Here is a 23972-nt window from a genome sequence, read left to right on the forward strand (position 1 = left end):
TCATTATTTGCACAAATCTGCAAACCCTAGAAATGTTTATACTTTCAATCAATGGGAACATTGTCCAACGCCACCAAAGGGTAGCTCAAAAACATTCTATGAAAAATGTCCATACTTCTCAGGTTTTAATGTCTCAAACCCAGAAACGTTTTACTTTAAAAATGTTAATAAGACAGGAATTAAAAGTTTGTTGACTAATACTAAGCAAATTTATTTGGCAGCCTTTATGCCCAGCTGTCCTCGTTAGGTTTTGACTTTTGGAGAAACAACATTGAGACAAAAACTGTCTGGGGCACAAAAGACTGGCAGGCGCAGGGAATAGAAGCTTTATTTCGAGCCTGCATTACCCCTGAACAAATAATGTTTTTGAACGACACTGTCCTACAGACATCCTGTCTTGGCCTAGCTAAGATAAAAGATTTGAACAAACCGTCCATACCTACACCTACACCTGATAGTAAAAACACTACGGAAGGAGGGGTCAACATAAAAACAATTATACTTAAAAACAGAACTGATCCTGATTGGAAAAAATGGTTAATCTGGCCCACAGACACAAATAAATGTCAAGATAGATTCCTGAATAAGACACAAGGATTTACATTCACTAGGCCAGATCCAAGATATGTCCAGAGACAACATCCAGGGGTAGTAACAACATATAGTGTAGGAAAACTGTGCCTTGAGTGGCTACAAAAGTCCACACTAACAGAGGTTAAACAACACTTATCTTTACTTTAAGATGGCGTTGATTTAAGGGACTTCCTACAAGGTCCTGCGAAACGGCGTCATAAACATTTTGTATACGCTGGTATATATGCAATTTATAATGAAGCTTGGAAAGCGACACAAGCAATGACTGCAGAACAAATACGAGAAATTGATCGTATTAATTTAGAGAAAGCTCTCTCTGTAGTTGACAATGGGTCAACTACAGAGATCTGTAGATGACTCTGTCATCCAGAATATATTCTTTGGACAGCATAGTATCCTCTGCCATAGACATAATGGAGCAGGACTTGGTCATCGACAGCATGGACAGTCACAATTGTGTTCTATAATACTTCTAGGCTGGACGTTACAAAATCTTCGTTCTGGATATGTGCCATGGCGTCTAATCAACACCACATCATTGTTTTCTGTATTTAACCTTACAGATAAACAAATCACTTTGGCACAAAGAGGAGCAGACTATACGGTGCTGAGCATTGAGAAGCTGGAAAGATTACCATTAACTGTTTCGGAAAAACCTGCAACAGAATGGTTAATACACGGAACAATCACTCTGCCTGTCACAATTTTCCATTTTCAGTATTGTTTGAAACATATACCAGCTGGCGTGTAGGAAAGGTTGGGTAAAGAATACATTAAGTCAAACATATACACACAGATGTTGGAGTGGGGGAAAAGAAGTATTTCTTAGTGGAACAAACTGCAAAAGCGCACTAAGCGGTACACTTTTAGGTCAGGGTATTAATTTACATGGAGCCTGTGACGGTTCTTCGACCAACTTATCCTGCCACCTGCAAGGTTCTCCAGCTGCAGTGATAGATCCAATTTTTAGGCAGCTTTCTAACGGAAGCTATATTATGTTGAATGATCACAGCTGCTGTGGCATGTTGCCAGGAATAACCTATCTCGTAACTGTGTCAGCCAGGGTCACTTGTTGTATGCAAGTATTGTTTCCTAAAACCAAGACAGACGGGGAGTCGCCGCTATGGCCTTCACTGAACATCTCTTCTATACGAATTGATACTTTAAGCAGAATGAAAGCCATTCTTTTACAAAAAACTGTGCCACTGGCCTCGTCCAAAGAGACGTATGAACTACAAGTTGCAAGGTCCTCTGCAGAGATACATGCCCTTTTATCGACAAACTGCCCTGTACATTTCGTAGAAATGTTAGGTCGTATCTTAAACATGTCTGATACCAGTGGTATCATACATGTATTTAAGACAGTTTTTTCGGGACTGTTAGCACCATTTGAAGCAGTCCTCGGCATATTTCCAAACTTCGTGCACTCTGTGTTCGGCGGCCTGCCTCTCATTTTGGGACTCGTAGCAGGAAACTATTCTTGTTCCTTCTGCTCCGATATGGCAAGTCCGGTCACTAGCGACACCCACATTACCATAAAGAACACTCTCCTGGCCATGTAGTGTTGTGAGCACATGATACAGATTCTGGGCTTGGCTCGTTTAAGAGATCTGAATACCAAGTGGTTTCTATCATTCTGACCAATCTGGCAAGATTGCATTTTACCTGTTCTTCGATGCCTGCTATGTGGAGAAGAATGTGTGTTGGACATGTCTAACACTTTCATGAGTAATTTGCTTGGATCGGTAATGGCTCATGCATTGTGTTGTCCCCAGCAGCTACCAATCCTGATGACTGCATTCATTGAGGTCTCACAGACGCAATCTGCTGACGGTGAGATACGTAGATCAACAGGCACACAGGTACCATCTCCATCTCCTTCGAACATTGCTAATGCGGCTAACGCTGACGGCGATGCTTCTCATTTTTGTGCAATCGATCTACTTAAGGAAGTGGTCCAACTTTCACCTACTGTGTTAGACGAATTCTTTAACAGCTTAGAAGATTTGATGTTTTCTCCAAACAATGAGACTGACTTTTGAAATTAGCACACAGCGTTCTATGGGACTCTGTATTCGACCTTCACTTCTCAAAACAAAACTTCTAACTTTAGAACTCTATTTTTCTACGATTTGACTTTTTCTAAAATTAATTTTTTTTTGGCACGAAGTAATCTGCTTAAAGAAGAACTATTCATAGAGAACAAGAATTCTTTGAATACTTCCAAGAGACAATATTTGACCTTGTCCACAACAAACAATTTATATATTCTGTCATGGAATGGTCTCGACTTTTTTCTTCTGTATTTAAGTGCCATTTCATAAATGTACTTTCATGGGTCATTCGAATAGCATTTCCAATGTCATACTGTATGCTTTGAATGAAAACATTGCTTTTCAAATGCGTACAGCACAAATGCTCATTTTTCCTGTACAACCATTTCGAATGTATCATTTTATGTATTTTGGGTGGGGTTTTTTACACATCATGCTTTAGATATGTTTTAAATGTTTAAAATTTAGTAATGTCGAACATAATAAAGTGGAGTGGGTGTTGTATGGCGTTTTAGGATCTGAATGAATTTTCCCGATTCATGCCCTTATATAGGTACAATTCATATTGCCCTAATATAGGCATAGAAATCATACCCATATTTAGACATAGCCCATGCAGTCCAAATACAGGCATGGCTACTTCCACCCGTACCAAAAAGCCACAACGATTTCTTGGAAAATCGGCTTAAGCCGTCAGGCACATCCCCTTGCTTGAATATTGATTTGTCCAAGAACTCATGGAGTTTACAAAGAACTACCATTCCCTTGGGGTTCTTTACTGACGTTATTATGCCCGACTTTATGTCAAACCAGGCACCTTCAAGGTATAAATATGCCTTCACTTGCTCTAGCAAGGACACGGTGGCTCGCAGCAGCTCGACTATCAACTTGCCCGACGCAGCTCGCTACAGCAAGTGCCGAAGGAAGCCAACCCTCCAGCTGAGAGGCTGCATTTCTCTCGGCGAGAATCCAGCTCCAGTGTTTCCAATCTCCCCTCGCGTGGTGTTGGGAAATCGAGTCCCGAGACAGAGATACCAGACCTTCTTCATTCTAAACTAAGGTATGGAGCTGATTAGACCCTAAAGAGAAATCTTGGATAGATTCTTGGCAAAGAAACTAAACCTATGCTACACCACACTTACTTCTTCCCTCGTACTAGACTTAGGTTAGGTACATCGGGGTAGGCGTATTTTAGAAGCACCAGTTGAGTACTTTTAGCCTTTGTTATTTATGTATGTATTTATCGATGGTTTAGAAACCATACAATACTTTTTACAGTATTATTTTATAATACTCTTCACGCTGTACGCATCATACTTTGCAGCCTGCATTACAATTGTAACAGTTCACTTTACTTGCATGAGAAAGAAGACTGTTCAATAAATCCCTTTTTTTGAAAACGCCCGTTTCTCTATTTTCTCTGCACCTTTGATGAAACAAAGCATGCACGATTGACTGAGTAAAATATCTATATATTGTTTCCACGACTCTGAAGATACATTTATTCTTGGGGAAACAAAGTTGTCATGTTTATGCGGTTGTCAGAAACTAATCCCGTCTTGTTTATTCGAGAAAGTTTCTAGTGACATCTGAGCTAGCTGGCACTCACAATTAAGTCTAATATATTCGATAGAGACCTAGTAGACATAAGTCCTACATCAAATCTATAGGATATATTATTCCAATGCGCAGAGCCTATTGGGAATACAAGAACTGCACTACTTTTCCATCCCTCCCACTGCTTTGCCATTCTGATTTTCTGGTTCTGGCAAAGTTTCATAGATTTTACGTCCTTGGACACTCAGATTGTGGAGTAGAATGTGGTGTTTACGAGTATCTGTGAACTGCTCCCCACCTATGGCAATTAGGTATGACTCGAAAAGTTTGACCCATTCCTTCCAACAGATTTCAGGTTCCCCTACTTCGTTTAAAAATCGGGGTGGCTGGGTCATGCTGGCTGCTGCCATCATGGTGGAAAAGCAAGGATCTAATGTGAAAGGGAGGGGAAGGCTGAATTCACGCTATACAAAAAAGATAGCAACAGGTGAGAGCTAGAGGGAAAGTTTAGGACTATTGGTAAGTGGATGAGGGATAACTATGGAGGAACAGTGTGAAACAAGAAATCAGCCTAGATGTTATTCTTACTCTACTCACAAAATCAACAACGTGCCCCTAGAATATTACCAGAACTGGGGTGCAACCACGTTTAAATTTTCCATGTAGACAGTCACAAAAGAGTTAATTGCTTCAAGAAAAAAAGAACATACAATCGGGCTTTCTCTAGCGCCGCCCCAAGAATATGGAACTCACTCCCACCCACCATTAGAATAATACCGTCTCTAGCCCACTTAAAAAAGACCAAATCTTTCCTAATGGGCAAATTCCTCTCCTAAAGATCACGCTACAATCACCCCCGCAACCTGACTTTACCTATGATCACGGCACTATTCCATGGCTGCCTTCCCCTATATTACCCACCCTGCACCTTGAACAATCCTTCAGGGTGATGAGACTGCTTTTCTAGTTTTACTGCATCGTTTTTGTTCCTATCCCTTAGAGTAGTCGAATATTATGACTTTGTTTTACCATATATTGTTTCTATTTGTTTCCTTATCACTGGACTCTCTCCCCCCCCCCCCTTTGTTCTGTATACAACCTGATACTTCTGTAAAGCGCTCTGATACCCTCACGGGTCTGGTTCGCGCTCTATAAAACACTAAATAAATAAATAATTGTTCTGTATCTCTGCCTGCATGAGCTGCCGCTCGTAGTACCTAAACAGGCCACCAGATGGCTGTCTAACACAAACTGAATTGTGAGAGGAAAAGTGTCTCTACACAGCGTCTGCTCCCTAACGCTGCCTCTGCTGACTGGAATCCTTACAGGGAAGACACTGCCACAGAACAGAATCGAGGAACAGGGTTTAAACACAGCATCCGATGAACAGTGCCTCAGGGAAAAGTCACAATTGCGGTGCTAGGTTCACACCCCTCGCTGCTTCTGTGGATCACGCACTGCTCCCTGAAGTTGTACCGCCTAAAGTGAAAGTAGATTGGATGCCCTCTTGAGGAAAACTGGCCCACGTGCTGCGTCTCTCAAATGTCGCCTGATTGACACAACAGCACCGGTTGACTGCGCCTCAGGGACACCCAGTGCTTGAAATCACACCGCCTGCCGTCTCCTCATATGGTGAGTGTAATTAGGGACAGCGCACCTCCCGGAACTGTGGCCCTCACGCTGCTCCCCCGCTGCTATACCGCCTCAAGAACGAGTAGGTTGGATGCCACTATGGAGAACACTGGCCCTCACGCTGCGTCTCCCAATGCAGCCTGGTGATACACGCAGCGTCTGTTGACAGCGCCTCGGGGAGTAATCAAGGACACGGCGCTCTAAATCACACGCCCGCTGACACACAGGAATTCTGGCCCCCATGCTGCTCTCAAATGCTGCCTCCTCACACCATTATTTAATGAGAGACCCTCTTTAAAGACAAAGGGATCTACCAAGATTAAGCTCATGTGCAGGCAGCCAGGCTCACCCTTTTCGCCACGCTCAGTCTTTGTTTTGGGGAACACCAGCCCGGTAGCCTGTAGCGCTGACACACTCAGCCACAGCTTCTCACTTAGCTCCTTTCACCGCCTCCGCTCATAGGATGCCGCTTCTGGTAATTAGTTCTACTAATATTTCGCCTCACGTTCTGCATCAGCGGCATACACCACTTCCTTCAGGAGTTTCTCACCTGAGTGCTTTTGTCAGATGCTCATGAAACTAGAGGTCCTCTGGAGTTCAATTCTTCATTTGCGAGCACCAAATTCCACTTCTCCTGTTCTCCCGCCACATCAGTGGAGAGAGTACAACATGGGGAGATGGCCAACACTGCCCCCTGCGCAGAACGTCGCCAGTGTTATAAAGAAGAAAGTAGACTGCAAGGAAGATGACAAGTCTGTTTTATTGGTCATCCAACTCTCCGAACTGACAAGGAACTGTCAACATTCTAAGGTGAGCTTCAGGGGACTATACCAAGAGGGGGAAGAGGGAAGGGGTGGGAGGAACGTACCATCACATATAGAGATTACAACAGTAACGTACCATGAAATGGTTTCCGCCTTTTTCTTCTGTATTTACGAGCCGTTTCATAATGTATACACTCAAGTTCATTCATTTAGCATTCAATGCCAACGTATGCTTAGAATGAAACATTGTTTTAATATGTACAGCACCATTGCATTTTTTATGCATAGCAACAGGTTTTTTTTACAGTGTGTTTTAGAATTTTTTTTAACAATTCATGTGTAGCTATATTTTAGATATGTTTAGCATGTTTAGAATTTGGTAATGTCGTTCATACGAAACTGGAGTGGGTGTTGTGTGTTGATTTAGATACCGTATATAGGTTTCCGACTTATGCCCTCATATAGACACAATTCACATTGCACTTATTTAGGCATAGAAATCCAATCCTTATTTAGGCATTATCCATGCATAGAAATCCAATCCTTATTTAGGCATTATCCATGCTAACCAAATACAGGCATGGTCACCTACATCCGTCCATCCACATCACAACGATTTCTTGGAAAACCAGACTCTTAAGCCTTTAGGACTTACCCTTGCTTGGATTACTGATTTCTCCAAGAACTCATTTATTATTCATGAGCATCTATTCCTTAGGGGTTCATTCATGACGTTCCTCTGCCGAACTTTTACGTCAATACTGGTATTCCTAAACACCTTCAAGGTATAAATATACCTTCACTTTCCATGGCAAGTCACGGCTGCATACTTGCACGGCTCGCCACGGCAAGTTCGGAAGGAATTCGAGTCCCCGCCTGATGCACTGACCAGACGCTGTCATCCTCCTCGTAGAGAATCCAGCTCCAGTGTTTCTGACTCCCCTTGCGGGGTGTTAGAGATCGAGACCCGGAAAGAGACTTTTCGCAAATCTTGGCAACACCAATCCTAACTATAGCTAAACTAGACTATAGAAAAACAGCACCTACTTCTTACCTTGTACTACACTTAGGTTAGGTACACTGGGGTAGAACTAGCTAGACGCACCGGATGAGCATTCACATTTTAGCCTGTGTTATTTATGTATGTATTTTTATGAATATATGTCATAGCTACAAACAATGATATAGCAATTTTATTTTATCTTACTGCTAACGCTGTACGTATTATACTTCCCCTTCTGTCTTACGATTGTAGCAGATCATATCTCTTGCACAAGAAATAAGACTGTCCAATAAACCCTTTTTATTGAAATGCCCGTCTACCTATTTCTATGAAAACTCTGAAGAAACGAAGCATGCACGATTGACTGAGTGAAACTGTTATCTATTGTTTCCACGATTCTGAGACTGTTCCGATTCTAAAGGGAAAAAAAGTTGTCATGTTTATGCGGTTGTCAGAAACTAATCCCTTCTTGTTCATTTGAGAAGTTTCTAGTGACCTCTGAGTTGGCACACACAAGTAATTAAGTTTAATATACTCAATAGAAGCATACTGACCTCAGTCCGATGCCACAACTATAGTGTATAATATTTCAATGCGCAGAGCCTGTCAGGGATATAGGAACTACACTAGAGGAGGTGCAGTCTGCACACGTACCTGATCCTTGCCCAGTGATGACACTAAAACCCGAAGACTGGAATTGTAAGTCGTGTACTTACCTGTGAAATTGCATGATTGTTTTCCTTCCATAGGTTAACAATGAACTGTTTGAAAAAATGCACTAAGGGTCCACCTTTTATACTGAAAAACTGTGATATTACTTAACGACTTTTACTGCAAGAAAGTATCTTTGGTTCTAAGTAATAAACGTACACAAAAAACAATATTTTCACAAACAATTGGTCTCTGATTTAGTCTTTGAGTTTGTGCAATCATTTCTTGCCTGCGTGTGAACAAAATAATGCTTAACCAACCCTCTGAAACGCCTAACTACTCTCCCACACTACCATAAAAGAGAGCATTAACATTTTCTATTTTAGCCTCTATAAAGCCTCTGGGGAACCACTGGACTCTGTACATACTATACCTTATTTTGGGACATTATATACAGAACCAGTTTCCTACAGTTACTAAAATTTTAGTGCCACCTTTCATACCCACATTTAGGATAGCCCATAACTAGTTATTTTTTACTAGTCACCGGAAGCAGGAGACCCTCAGGGCTATGGTAGCAAGAGGTTATTTCATTTAATTCTGCTGGGGAGAAGAGAGATCTGCGAGCAGTGGATATCCCTCTATGCCCCTCCAAAGCAGAATGACAAGTCTCGGTAAAATATGTCTTTAAAGTGGATTTGAGTTGTACCCTTTCCAAAAAAGTAGCTAAAGTGTGGGAGCCTTTGACCACTTGGCTGGGAAGAGAAGAGAGAGTGTAAACACCAGGGACAAGCAGGAGGTGCCCGGAAAGTGTTGGGTTCTCGACCTGGTCCAATGATTACATCTGTTTGGGGCAATGACATGGCTGTCGGAACCCTATTCCCAAGCTGAGATTTCTAGTCTTCCTTAAGGGCGAAACACTCTGGCAGAGGGAGTGCTTGGATGTCAGCTGGAAGGGAGTAAGGCAAATGAGGAAGAAAAGGGGGGGGAATACATTTACTTAATGTATGAAAGGACGCTGAATGGGACAATCCAAGGTGCTATCATGGTTATTACAGTTTGAGAGAAAACTCCATCAATGCAACACTGAATAAAATACCCTGAAGGAAGCATGTGAGAATGCTTGTCCCAGGAAATTAAAAATAAAATCTAGCTTGCCTTGTACAGCTAAATCTGCTTCAAAGAATGGACTACAAAAGAGCTACACTATGACATGTTTAAGATATGGCATGTCTGAGGAAATAATGCTACGGACCAACTGGTGTTGTCAAGTGCTCCAAACATTCATATAAGAAAAGGAATACTAGTGACACAGGCAGAAAAAATAGACTAGAACCTAACATTGGAGCCTAAACCATTTCTCTTGAGGATTTTTGGAAAGTTACAAGTTATTTTATATGAACATTTTCTGGCACTAGACCTTATAGTGAGAGGCACTGCTGCAAAATGGAAAGCTTATCCAAGTAAACAGCGGAAAATGGTTTAAAGTGATAGTTCACAGTGTACGTAACAAAAAGTTAATGCACATGGAGCAGAGGGCCCAAGAAAAAAAATCTGTAACTTTGGTGAACCTGGTTGCAGTATCATAGCCTTGAGAAGCAATACAGGTATGTTGATCGGGTGTAAAGATTTGAAAAGGGGCATGCATGAGAACAAGTATATGTCTAATAAGATTTGAAAGGCAGATGTAAACACCATTGTTTGCAAAGTTTTTATAATTTTACTTATTGGAGCTATTTACAGAGCCCATTGCTCAGAGAAACAGAGACTATAAAAACATTAAAGGAGTAGCAGTGGTGAAGGATATTTTTCATAACATCTTATTTTCAGATGAAATCCTAACTATGACTGTCCAACGCATGCCACAAAACAAGTAGTGGAGAAAATGGGGGAAGTACCAGTGGGTGTGGGATTAAAACTGAACATTATCCAAATCAGAAGGTCAATTGGTCACTGTTGACTGTGCTGTGAAGGAGAGGCTGAGGCAGGGAACTGTGTACCAATGGTCCTACATGTGGCTTAAGTTTGTAGGACTCTAGATCAACCCACACACAAAACTAACAATGCTGTAGAAATCTAAACTGTACTCTTGGAGACCTAAGAACAGCTCCTGGGTTGTGCTCATAATGGCCACCAAAATTACTTTTCCTCCCAAAATACTGTATGTCTTTCATGCACTGGCACTGTAGATCCCAAGAAGCGATTTAATGAAATGCAAAAACTCTTCACAGAGTACATATGGGCAGGAAAGAAACCACAGATTCAAAGCATGCAAAGTAACCTGCACCCCAAGTAGGGACAATTGGGCATACCTAGCATATCCAGTTTTATCAGGCATCACAATTTAGGTATTTGATGGTGTGGATACACGGAGCAACAGACAAAGCATTGATACCGAAGTCCCTCAGACATAGTTTACATACACCTGTCAGCAATAGTGTTCACAGTAATTGAGACATGGGACATACATACTGAATAGAAATGGGAAACTGACAAGATAAGTGGACTGATGGTGGATGCTTCAGATTGGGTGATACGAGGGAATCACATGAAAATCTTTGGGGCCTTCGGACAGAGATTGCCAGAGACCTTACTGGTTGTGCCCTGTGAATTAGCTCGCCAAGAGAAGATTTCTTTTTACTGTTATAAGTACCCCATTCCCCTGGCTACAAAGGGGTCTCTCTCATTTTTTGAAGCATTATAGGTACATACAGAAGATTAACTTCTATAGAATAAATGCCTTAAGAGACACTCAGATATGAATCGTGGTCACCGACCTTTATAAAGTTACACAGAATCTCAAAGGGGTGAATAAAGTCGTCTATACGGAAGCAGAAGAGGGAGAACAAGGCCTCCACCTTGGCGAAGACTTGTGGGAGGAGATAGTCGGTTAGAAACACTAACCACACTAACTATGCGATGGGTAGGGAAACACTCTATAAGATACTTAATAGAAGGCACCTGGTGCCAGAAAACGTCCATATATTCTGTATACACACAAATCTGATAAATGCTGAAGAGGCTGAATGAACGTAGCAAATATCTAGGGTGATTCAAGGGATGACAGGAAGCTAATACATAAATGCTTGAAATAATTATGCTGAGCACACTTTTTTGGGGGGATTTTCATAACAAAAAACATAGCTGTGTATTACTCATTTTCAGTTCTTGTTAATGGTGATAGAAGCGCAACACAATATAACATGTTTTCAGACTATGTATCTGCATATTCTTGTTCTTAATTTAATAATGAACTGTTCTCTATTTGTATCCTGGTTCACAGTGGTACAATAAATTCTCAACAGCAGCGGAATACAATATCACATGAATATTGCCTGCCTCTTTTGCCCTTTGTCCTACCTCTTCCCATCTGAATGTGGGTATAGTTCTTTTGCATAGTAGAGGATTAATGAAGTACGACCTTACCCATTCCCAAGTATAGTCAAAAACAACCAAGAGGACCAAGGTTGAGCTACCTACAAACTTAAAAAGGCAGTAAATGTATTTCTCATTATTCATGTGCACGTAAGTACTCAAGCAGTGGGTCCCATATGTCCCTAGGACGAGAAGAGGACGGCAATAACTCAGCGTACGTAGTAAGCTGTTTCCTACTACATATTAAATCATTGAGCCATTCCTTAAATTTTGAGGCACGCCCTCTACCCCATCGACAAGCTACTTGCCTCTTTGCCAGCAGCAGGCTTAATGCTATGAACTTCCTGTGCAGTGGGGGAAGCTCCTCAGTATACCCCAGTATCGCACCAATGGGCGACATAGGGACTCGGCTGCTCACCATTTCGGACATTGCCTCCACCACTTCTTTCCAATATTTCGATATTGATTCACACTGCCACGATAAATGCAGGAAGCCAGCGCCCTCTTGGCAACATCTCTCGCATCGTCTGTCTTCTCTTAATTTGTATCTGTGTAAGCGTTCTGGGGTGTAATATGCTCTTTGTATAAATGTAAAATGTATGATTCGCAGCCGGCTACTTGCAGTAATAGCCCCCGTTTGTTTGCAGCAGTAGTCCCATTGTTTATCTGTTAATGCAATACTTAAGTCTGCCTCCCATCCGCTTCTCGCCGCCTGCTGCACCTGTGGATGCTCCAACGAAGCCACAAGGTAAAGACGGGAGACTGTGTGAGATGCAACTTTCATTTGGTACAGCGTGTGTAGGATGTCGCAGATCACGGGTTCCTGTGGGAACCTGGGAGTGTCTCCCTTCCGCTCATGTCTGAGTCTAATGTAAAGGAATACCTCTAGAGGTATTGTGTCTCCTTCCCCTAATAATGTTTGTCTGTCCTTAAATGTTCCCTCCTTTTAAAGATCACCCGTTATGTGTAGGATTCTTATTTGTAGCATGTTCCTACAGGCAGTTTCATGCATAACCGGTGCCCAGCGAAGAAACCACAAAGGGATCAAGGGGGAGTTTGGAAAGGGACATACCATTTTGTTGATCAACTGCTTCCAAGCACGATTCGTACATGCTACAGTGGACTGCAAAGTACCTCCCAACAGGACATCTGACCCCAAGTAGGCCTCTGGTGGCAGCGGCGCCAATTATTGCATGATATGCTTGGGAACAGAGAAAGTATAGCTCTATATCTGCCGCTTCAAACCCTCCCCTTGAAAATGGGAGCGTTAGTGTTTGCCAGTTTATGCAGGGTTGCTTCTCTCCCCATGCCAATCTGATGAGTTGAGTTTTTAATGCGCAAAAGAAATATGGTGGTATGTTATGGTGATGAAAAAACAAAGTAGCTTAGGTAGGACTATCATTTTTATCAGCGAGATTCTGCCAGCCAATGAGAGTGGCATTGCTATCCAACGGGTGACTAGGTTATTAATAGACTCCAGGGCTACTCCATAGTTTGCCCTCAGCGTTTCTTCTCTGTCTCTAGCTATCCAGACCCCAAGTTATTTTATCTCTGAGGCGCACCATGTTAATGGAAAATCTGTGGAGAATTCGGGGGTAGGAGTAGTCAGGGGAAAGATCTGTGACTTACTCCAGTTTATGTGTATCCCTGAAATGTCACTGAACTTTATGAACTCTCGTAGCACAGGGTTTAAGCTCACATTGGGCTGCCGGAGGTAGAGTGTGATGTCATCTGCATATAATGACACCAGGAGTTGCCGGGAAGGAAAAGGAATAGCGAATTCCCTTTGGTGTTGTCGAAGTTTGGACACCAGTGAATCTATAGCCAGGGAGAAAAAGGAGGGACGATAGGGGACAACTGTGCCGAGTTCCCCTGGAGATGGTAAAGGGGTCAGATATCAGCCCGTTGATTTGCGCCATTGCAGTTGGTTGACTATAAAGTAAAGCTATCCAGGCGAGAAATGCTAGGGGCATGCCCATACGACCCAAATTACTAGTAGGTAGTCCCATTCAAGCGGCATTTGACTCTGGATCTATAACTTGCAATAATGCAAAGATGGTGCGCAAATTATGATAGGAGGCCCTTCCAGGAATAAAACTTGCCTGATCGGCCAGAACCAAAATTCCAGAAGTAAGCTCAATCTGTTGGCTAGGATTTTGGCGAGTATCTTCGAGTCTCAGTTTATTAGGAATAAAGGTCTATAGGCGTCACATTTATTGGCGTCCTTTCCTGGCTTAAGGACAGAAATAATGAGTGTCTGTCTCATAGATGGTGGAAGTGCACCGATCTCTGCAGCTTCCTCATACAATTCTCTAAGTATTGAGGCAAGATCATCTATGTAACATTTATCAAAGTCTGCAGGGATCCAGTCAAGCCCCGCTGCCTTGCCAAATCGCATCTGCATGATAGCCTCTCTTACTTCGTCCACTTCAATAGGAGCTGATAGGAATTCCATGCGGCTATCATTTATCCACCCTAAGACTGTGTCTTCAAAATATGTTGCGACATCTATGTGCCCCATCCTATGTGTTCTATAAAGTTGCTTATAATGGGAGACAAATATGCTGAGAATTTCCCCTGAGTCCATATGCGTCACCCCCTCGTCATCTTCCACCCCAAGTATTGTATTGGATAATCTAGGAGCTCCTATAGTCTCTGCCAAGGCTTTCCCTGCCTCTCTCCCTCTCCATATGCTGGAGCCCGAACATGCTTTGAGCGGAATAAAGCCTCTTGTTTGGCAGGTCCGGTATATTCTGTGAGTAGTTCTTTCAATCGCGATTGCTCCTTGGGGAGGGTAATTCTAGTGTGGCTTTCCCAATGTCCTTAATATCTTTTTCCATTGTATAGAGTGTTCCTTAAATCCCGCAATATACCCCCACTTTTGGCTATGCATATACCCCTAATGGTGACTTTAGAACTTTTCCAGATGCTTGCCAGTGTTTGAACACTACCTATATTGCGAGGGAAGTATTCCTGCACTTCCTCATGGAAGCAATCGTCCAGGAGGGCCATGGGGAGCAGCCTCCAGGATCTGTATGGGAAAGTATTGGTCGGACATAGCTTTAGCAGCACTGGGGAGTGGTCGGAGAACGTCCTTGCCAGGTGCACAGTCTCCCTGAGCCAAGTGAAGAGTCAAGCCGATAGCAGCCACATGTGTGCCTTCCCTAAGTGTGGGGAGTAATGTTCTCCACGCATCCAGCAGACAGTGGTCTGTTATGATATTATTTAGATGTTGGGCTGCTTTAGCATAAGACACCATTGATCCCCCAGAGTGATCCAGCTGAGAATTCAGGGCTAGGTTAAAGTCTCCTCCCCATAGCAGGTGAGTGAATCCTATATCCGCTATGAGGCCCCATAGTGTATCGAAGAATAGTACATCATCTACATTGGGTGTCTTACAGCTGATGAGTGTCCCTGACTGCATGGCCAGTCTGCCCCACATAACACAGTACCTTGCCTGGGGGACCTGAAGAATGCCAGCGGGGCAGTACCCCACTCCAGCTTTGACCAAGATGCCCATTCCCCTGGAATACGAGGAAAACGAGGAGAAGCATCTATGGGCGGCCCATTTCCCCACAAAACCAGGGGTGGAACCAGTCTACAGATGCGTCTCCTGCATCATGGCTATTTGTATGTAGTGCCTATCCAAGTAATTGAGTATATGGTTTTTTTTTGCAAGGGTCCCTAAGTCCTCGTACATTCCAGGACAGCATATTAAGAGTGCATTCAGACGTACTTATAGGCAAGGTTATAGACTAGTATTTTTGTTTGTATGATGTGTGCAGGCATTATCTGTTGTACTGTGATATGTACCCATGTTTGGCTCTTTTGCCATATTTTATCTTCTCTTCACCGCTGTGTTTATAAACAGTCACAACATCAACAAACTGTCTCTCCTTCCACCCCCTCCCACGCCCATGGCCCAATCCCGTAGGTGGATGCAGCACCCATTGGTAACAAAATCTCTCTGCGTGTCATATAAAATGGAGTTTAGTTGATAATACGAATTTAGGCATTGGTGCAGCGTTATGCATTGGCATATAATTGGCATTGGAAATATCTTATCATTATTGCAGGGCCTACGGTGCGTAATGGTATATGACTCACTAAAGTAGAGAAAGCAAATATAACTCATGATATCCCAACATACCCCCCTTAAACATCTTCTAATGGGGATCACCCTTGTGTGGTACTTCCCTAGAGAGGCTGGCATTCCACCCCGATTTAACGGGTGTGCTCATAGTTCAATAAGGTATCGTAATGGTCCAATATAAACAATTTAAGATATACCTGCACCTTCTATGGAATTGAATTAGCACCTCCCAACCTTCATGCATGCTTGGAGAGATCACCAGTCATCATCTCCCCCCTCCAGGCCACCCCCCGCCCAAATCATTATGAACCTTTAAAGAATCTGTTGCTCACTGTGTCAGTCCATTTCAGTTATTTTTAAAATTTCTGTAAGCACTCAGTCTGCGTTTGATGCGGGTGATGTGACTCCGGAGCTCTCATCGTCTCTGTCTGCACGCGGGCTGCGCCTTGCCATTTTCTTGAGGAAATCTTGAACCTGTTGAGGTGTTAAAAATTTGCTGTTTTCCCAGATGAATCATTTTCAGCCTCGCCGGATACAACATCGCATAAGGGACGTTTGCCTGTTGAAGTTTACGTTTCACTGGGATAAATTTCCTACGAGCCCCCGAAACTGCCTGTGTAAAATCCGAAAAGATGGAGATGGAGTAACTGTCATAATGATGGTCCTTTTTTTCCCGTGCCAGTCGGAGCACATTGTCCCTGTCTTTGTGATTCAACAGGCGAGCAATTATCGGGCGGGGAGGGACACCCGGCGGAGGCCTAGGCACCAGTGATCGATGAGTGCATTCTACGATTAAAACCTTGGAGTAAGCAGGGGTTCCCAAAAGTTCCACAAGCAGCCGTTCAATATACTCCTCTATCCAGCCTGTGTCTGTAGATTCTGGCACACCCACGATGCGAGCTTGCCTCCATATCTTCATTTTTAGCTGAAATCCCTTTTAGCAGGCGCTCCATGTTCTGAACCTGTGCAGTGTTGCTTGTGGATATGTCTTCCAGCTGTGATATTCTGTTCTCGGCCTCGTTGAATCCTTCTTCCTGTTTTTCTAGCCGCTGTGTGATTTATTCCATGCGCATGTTTAGGGCGTCCATTTTGGATTCGATGGAACCAAGGCTCTGTTTCATAGAGACAGTAGTGAACACACATCCTCTTCCCCATCTTGTGAAGTATCTCCTTCCTTGGAGGTGGCTTTGCCATCTGGGCCTTTGGTGTTTCTCCATGGTTCAAATTGCAGCTTCGCCTGCTTGCCCTCTGTTATGCCCATGTCCGCTATTCCCAGACAGCTCTGTGTGTTAAAAGAGTGCAGACCTCAAGAGCATCAGGAGCAAGACTTCTTTATTTTATATGGGCTCAGTTTTCTCCCTGCGCCTCCCTTCCCGTTTATTTATTTCTTTCTTTTGTTTTGTTGTTCACCCTGGTATTGCACTTGGCCCAGACTTGTCTCCACAGCAAAGTACATAGAACGCCAAAACGCAGAGGGTTCACTTTATCTTCTCGTTTCCCCTTTGCTTGTATGTAGTCTTATGTCCATGTCTGATTTTTGTGTTTCTTTTTGTTAATTTAAGAGAAACACTGTGGACAGGTGCCAGTATCTCTAGATGCCTCCACCAGAGCAGCTGTGTTTCGTTCTGTTGTCCCGTGTGCCAAGCAATACTAATTGGAGGTGCTTTCTCAGCGCTGTAATGTTTTTATTATAGCTCCCTGCTGTTTTCAGCATTCTGCCTCTGAACGCCTCACTCCCCCGCCGCTAACTAATCATTGATGGCGGCGCTCCCCGGGGCCTCAGCAGCTCATTAGCGTTTTGCGCGCAGGTGCACATGAGTTCGGTGTTCCACCCAACGGGTGCTTCAATTCGCCCCCTCTCCTCTGTTATGCTCGGGGTGGGGGGAGCGTGGATGCAATTGCGGGGGGGCTATCTATCCAAAGCCTCCTTTCCGCTGTATTCCTGGCAACAGTGCGTTAAATGGGAAAAAAAAAGTGCAGGTACTCATCAAATTGAGCTGTGACCTGGGGGCGTGGCAAGAAGGCGGGGCTAGGAGGCGGGACAAGGGGCGGGGCTAATGTCACTTTAAAAGGCGCAAGAATGTTTTGGGGTGCGATACTGACAAATTGCTTCAAATATGTAATATATTGATACCCTTGCATATATTAAAGATACTGTTAACATTCTCCTTCAAATGCTGCATATGAAATTGCTGGTGCACAAATGGTACATTAATCACATTTATTATGCACAGATTCAGCGACCATGGCCAGCTTATAGAAGAAAAGTAGACAACCAACCAATACTAGTTGACAGATTATTGAATAGGTAGCCATCAGGTTTTCCTTTTTATCAGAGGCATTGGTCTAATGAAGTACAGTCTGGTATTCAGTCCACCAAGATCAATTGCAAAAAAAAAAAGTTTATTAATCTAACAGGACACAGTTTAGTTAAAGCCATACCATTCTTTAGTATGCTTTATCTTTCTGGTTATGGACTAACAGAATGCTATACAGCACTGACCTGGACGTGCGGCCCCTGATCAACAGCAGCACTAGGCTGCAGCCTACTCAACCAAGAACTGACATCAAAAAGATTTTAAATAAACATGCAAGCATGTATTTAAAGGTTAAGTGACGTAAAAAAGAAAGTAACTAGGGTGTCCTGCACCTCTTAACTTTACCAACACTCATTTTTAAACACATTTTGCTGCAAGAGTGTACACAATATATAAAATCTCTTCCCAATTAAAAGTGTTATTTTCTTAACATGCAGAACCGCTTATCCTTAATACATCAGAATATACCAGTGCGTTGATAAGCATTTTCCGGTTTAAAGTGATGGTTTTCAAACATGAATTTAAAAACATGAATTCTTCCCTTCACCCTGACAACAATGCAAATATGGAACTTATGTTCATCCTCTTGAGCGGCCTGGTTTCCCATTATACATGATCACTATAATTTATCAATCAAACACAGGGGAGGATTTTGTAAAGTGCATATCCTGAAGTAATATTGCGCGCTTCTCCTATATGTGATAATGAAGTAAAGGGAGGGAAAGTATAAACAATTGCGTAGGATCACACAATTTGGTAAAGTGGGGAAGCCAGGATTAATCCCAGATTTTCTGATTTCTGGTCAACTAAGCAATGTGAAACCAGAAAACCTGGGATTAATCCTGGCTTCCCCACTTTACCAAATTGTGTGCTCCTAGGCAAACAAAAATGTAAGTGAGAACCCATGATATTTACTAATCCGCTTGTTAGGTACAAATCAAAACCCCAGTTCTGGTGTAAACTGGAGAGTTGTATAAAGGACAACAACTATAAAAATGGCAAAATACTGAATACCAAAACAGTGTATTGCACTCCAGGGCCATCAAAAAGGAAAATTACATGTCTGTGATTTTTTAAAGGCCTGCTAGCCCAGATACCAGACGCTGCTGCCCGAACGTTTTAATTGCACAAACACCTGGGCTGAATAAACGCCATAAAACCAGACCAAATACAGATTTGTTTGCTCTTGATACATGCACAATTGTCACTATTGGGAGGTGGAAGAGCAGAGTAAGTTCAGCCTGTAGCAGTAGGACTGGAATTTTTGATTGTGAAATAAAGGACCTAAACTGTAAAATTTCTGATTGTCTGTACACAGTGACCTCAAGTGAATCCCTCGAGGAAAAGGAAATGGAAGGCATGCAGTGTGCAAAGAACACATGTGATGGGTGAGCAGAGTAGTAGGATGTGTGCACCCGCAGCCTGAGTCCCAGCAGATTTCTTTGTGGAAGATCTAACTATAGTTGTTAGGCACATTCTATCTGGATGTCACTAACGCCATGGTGGCAGAGACTCTTGATGGTGGAAAATGAAACTTAGCTGCCTAAGAAGACACCCAAATATTTTTGCTGGCATAGGCAAGGCCACGCCTCCTCCTGGGATGTTCACAAGTCTCTTGGCTCTGCGACCGGTGTTGTCACACATTCTACATGGAGCCTCTGCAGAACTGAAAAATCTGTAGCAGAAAGCAATAGTAGTTGAGGGAAAGGAAGCAGAGCAGGATGATGCCCTTTTTTAGGTCTCGCCCTGGAATTAGCATCCAAAGGATGCTTCCAGGGTTGGAGACGTATAGTCAGCTGTCTCGAGGGAAGGACGGACGAGAAGGTGCACGAGCGCAGTCCAGGCTGGATTGGTGTGCGCGAACGCGCACGTCCCGTCCTGCGCCGCCCTCCCATACTCCCAGCCTACCGCGCATGCATGCATGCACACAGACAGACACAGACACACACACACACACACACACACACACACACGCGCGCGCGCACTCGCACTTACACAGACACGCAGGCACCCAGACAGGCAACCCCCTCCTCCTCCTCCCCCACAGTCACACACGCATACACACAGACTCCAAGACACACACACACATACACAGGCCGCCGCCGCACGCGCGCCCACACATGCCCCCTCCCGCCCTCGCAGGCCAGCCACAAAGCGAAGCCCCACTCACCGGCAGCAGGACTCTTCCTCCATTCTTCGGCACCGGGGCGCAGGGTAGGCTCCTGCCTGCTCCGGTGCTGCAACCAATCGCGGCTCTTCCGGCTCTTCCGTGGGAGGCGGGGTAGGCTCCCGCCCTCCTACTTCCTGTTTCCGGTTGTCGCGCCGGCCTGCCTGACTTCCTGGTCGCAGGCCGGCAAAGTGACGGCGGTGATTTGCGTTATTTATATTTTTAGTTAGTTATACATTTTTATATAGCGCGGACTTTACCCGATGGCGTTATTTATTTATTTATGTATTTAAGCATTTTTATATAGGGCGGACTTTACCCGAAGGCGGTATTTATTTATTCATGTATTTGGGATATGGTGTGGCTGGTGACGTGGGTTTTCAGATGTCATTTGGTAATTGTTTAACTTTATGCAGTGCCCGCTGTTTCTTCTGCACAATTGTTGCGCAACTTTTAGATAAAGGATGCGCACATTATGATTTTCCTTATATTTACGCTTTTTATAGCGTGCATTAACTGTCTGTCTCCTGACACGACATTTACTCAGAGTTCAGTCCGTATGATAGCAAGCAGACATTTAGGCAATGAATATAATTTACAATTATTTTTTTAATTGGGGGCACAATGGGGACAGGAAGAGCAGGGTATACGCTACGCATCATGTACATGTATTCCTCATGCATGACCCCACTGTTTGACGATTCATTTTGCTTGGTCGCACGGCTTGAAGATGTTGCCTTTTTATTAATTTTCTCCCGTGCAGACAGTGGGATTGTGTAATGTTTGGAATCCCCGGGATTTTCTGCACGCCTGCATTGTCGAGCGCTGCCTTGGAAATGCAGATCAAGCACGAAAATAGGTCGCCGTGCAGCCCGCTGTAAATCTGTAACCGGCTGACGTTGATAAACATTAGCTCAGCATAACAGGCATTAATTTCCCAGCAGAGCGGCAGTCGCAGCCAAGCCACAAACACACGCGCATTTTGCATGAATGAAGGGAATGCCACGCCTCGGTTATTCTTTCCAGCCCTGCTTCGGGAAAGGCCCAGTCTCTTCTTTCAGTTTCAGGGGCTCTTCTGTGCTGCTTTCAAATATCCCATGCCCAGGCCGGCAGCCTTGTGCACTGCATAAGGGCATTTGGGATCAGTTTAATCGGCACTATTTGTAGTTTCCTCTGCTGAGCCTATTATGTAACCGAGTTGTTTTCTCGCAGAGCCACTTATGTATCTGTTTATTATTCAGTTACGAAGAGGAGGTGGCGCCATTTCGGAAACTTGTCAGTGGACAACCTCTAACATTTCTTATGTGGGTGGACATGTGGCCTCCAGAGCTGCACTCTGATCTCAATGCTGCTCCATTTTGCTGCTGCATAAGTCATAGGTGGGCTGCATTATTATATGTCAATATGCAACATATTTTATATGTCCCTTTTTATAAAAACAAAACGTAACTACTGCAAAAAAAATAGCCAATGCCATTTACAATACTAAAAGCTCAAACTTTGCCTAATGCGAGACCTATTGCATTGCAAATGCTTGTTGTGTCACTGTCTGCTGGCTCTTGGCTGGCTGAGAAGCTGCCATGTTTAGCTTATGTGTTTGTACTTGTCCGTGTGCTTCTTTGCACCTGTGCCTTTATGTGAGCTGGCATTTCTGTTTGTGGAAATTGCATGCCTGCCCAAGCTCTTTAAAGCAAGTATAGAATTCAATATGTTGATTTGCCATACATATGAATCCTAATGATGGGGTCCCATGCATATTTTGATAAGGTGCCACTTTAAATATAACTCTGCCTGATCTCACGTGTTTGAAAGAGCTTCTTTTTGGCCAGGGGTAGATGGGAGGGAGCGTGCTCTCATGTACCTAGTGGTGGCTACTGAGCTTCAAAAGGTGTGGCTCTGTGTTCTGAATCTCACAGGGAGCAAAACCAGAAAGATCAACTACCCGGTCTCCCTCCTCCTCCCAGAAAATATTGGGGGAAAAATGACAAGGAACGCATTACACAGATCATTTTTCTTTAAATGCCGACTTGTTATTTTTGTCTCATGTTTCACTACTATTCCTATTGTGAAGCGCTCTGACAACTTCGGGTAAAGGCTGCGCTATACAACAACGAATAAAATGAAAATAAACAATAAAAAGTATAATTGGGTTGGGGGTGAGGTGGGTGGTAGCTCCATACAAACCCTCCTGAAGATCTGCCCTTGGAGAGAGGAGCCGGGCCAGCAGCGAGGACCGGAATGAAATACAGCAGCAGAGGCAGAAACAGCAGGATTGATGGGCCCCTTGGAGAGATGTAAGCAGGTCACCGGGGTGAAGTGCAGCAGCCGCCCCTGCATTACACAAGCACACTAATGTTTTTCAGACTACCGTGCCTGAAACACATTAGTGTGCTTGTGTAATGCCGGGGCGGCTACACTTCCCTGCATTACATCTCTCCAAGGGGCCCATCAATCCCGCTTTCCACAACAAAAGGCGTGCATTGTACTAACCTGTATGTACCGAGGAGTTTGTGGAGGGTTCCTCGCTGGGTCTGGCTGGCGAAATCCTTCACAATAGCTCTCCCTCGGTGCTGATCCTGTGGCTCTGCTTTCTGTCCTGCGCTGGAAACCGCAGCAGGGAAAGCCAGCCTAAACTGGCCTTTTAAAGGCCTTTGATCCTTCGCGCCAAACATCTACCTGGCGGGTGACGTCAGACGTTTCTTGGCTGTGCTACGTCAGTACCGCGCCACGGCACACATTCCAGCCATTATGTGAGCATGTGTCACAGTGAAAAATGTGACGCATGCTCACTTAAACGTGAAACGCCGACCTGATTTTATGAGTACCGGTACTCTCTTTATGTAAGGAAAAAGTGCCGGTACTCTCGGGGGTAAAAAAAAGAAGTGCCGGTACTCAGTACCGGTGAGTACCGGCCCATTTAAAGCACTGCCTGGCAACGACGCAGGCCGCAATCCGCACCGGCCTTTTTTTCCTGGGACGCCGGGAGAGCAGCCTCCCGCAGCTGCAGCGGAGCGCAGGCAAAGCACAGCAGGGCCCCAGCATTTCAGCGTTCACTAATCTGCACTCTCAGGGGAAGCAGGACAAGGCACCAGCCTCCTCTCCGTTGTGATACTCTTTGGTTTGACTGCACATAGCTGCCAAGGTTTAAATTGCAGTGTAATTATGAGTGACATTTCAATGACTATGAGTGACACTTTCTCGAGAGCAAAATTTCGCAATGAAGACAAGGGAAACATAAATATCAGAAATTAGACCCATATGAGCAATAAAAAACTCGAAGGAGAACTTAAAATTGCTGCAAAGCACCAGAAGTAGAAGGGCACTAACTGTAGACTCAAAGTCAAAGTCAAGATGTGCTTTATTCGGTTAAAATTTAAAGCCATCAAAGCACAGGACAATATTTCATGATGTAAATAATCACATTTCAAACAACTAATAATATTAATAACATATTACAAATAAACAAATACTGTCAATAAAGCATAAGCCAAATATATTACATAGGACCATCAAAAAAGAACCCTTGGCGTACAAATATGCAGGTTAGAAAGTTTGTCACCCTTTGAGTTCTCCATTTAAAATCCAATAATTCATCAGCTAAATCGTCACACCATAAATTGTCTATTTAAAAAATCACTACAGATAAAAAGGTAGAGAACGGTTACTAAAGTAGCTGTACTTTGTTTCTTCGCCTGATGGCCCCTGTGATACAACTAGCTACCCCAAAACACACCACTGAGGACCCAAGCATTTGCAAGTAGGCC

At 43.7% G+C, this 23972-nt stretch overlaps 1 protein-coding gene and 1 long non-coding RNA gene across 3 annotated transcripts in view; one reads left to right on the forward strand and one right to left on the reverse strand.

Moving 5' to 3' along the window:
• LOC144762824 (lebercilin-like) overlaps window positions 1-23972 on the reverse strand; it is a 2038162-nt gene that overhangs the window by 1949050 nt on the left and 65140 nt on the right. The gene's annotated exons all lie outside the window — the stretch shown is intronic.
• The window catches only part of LOC144762826 (uncharacterized), a 253799-nt gene continuing 236388 nt past the window's right edge, over window positions 6562-23972 (forward strand). Inside the window, exon 1 of the long non-coding RNA XR_013596146.1 lies at window positions 6562-6647. This is a non-coding gene — a long non-coding RNA (uncharacterized LOC144762826). The remainder of the gene's footprint in view (window positions 6648-23972) is intronic.

This window comes from Lissotriton helveticus, chromosome 6, assembly GCF_964261635.1.
Source record: "Lissotriton helveticus chromosome 6, aLisHel1.1, whole genome shotgun sequence".
Lineage (NCBI taxonomy): Eukaryota > Metazoa > Chordata > Amphibia > Caudata > Salamandridae > Lissotriton > Lissotriton helveticus.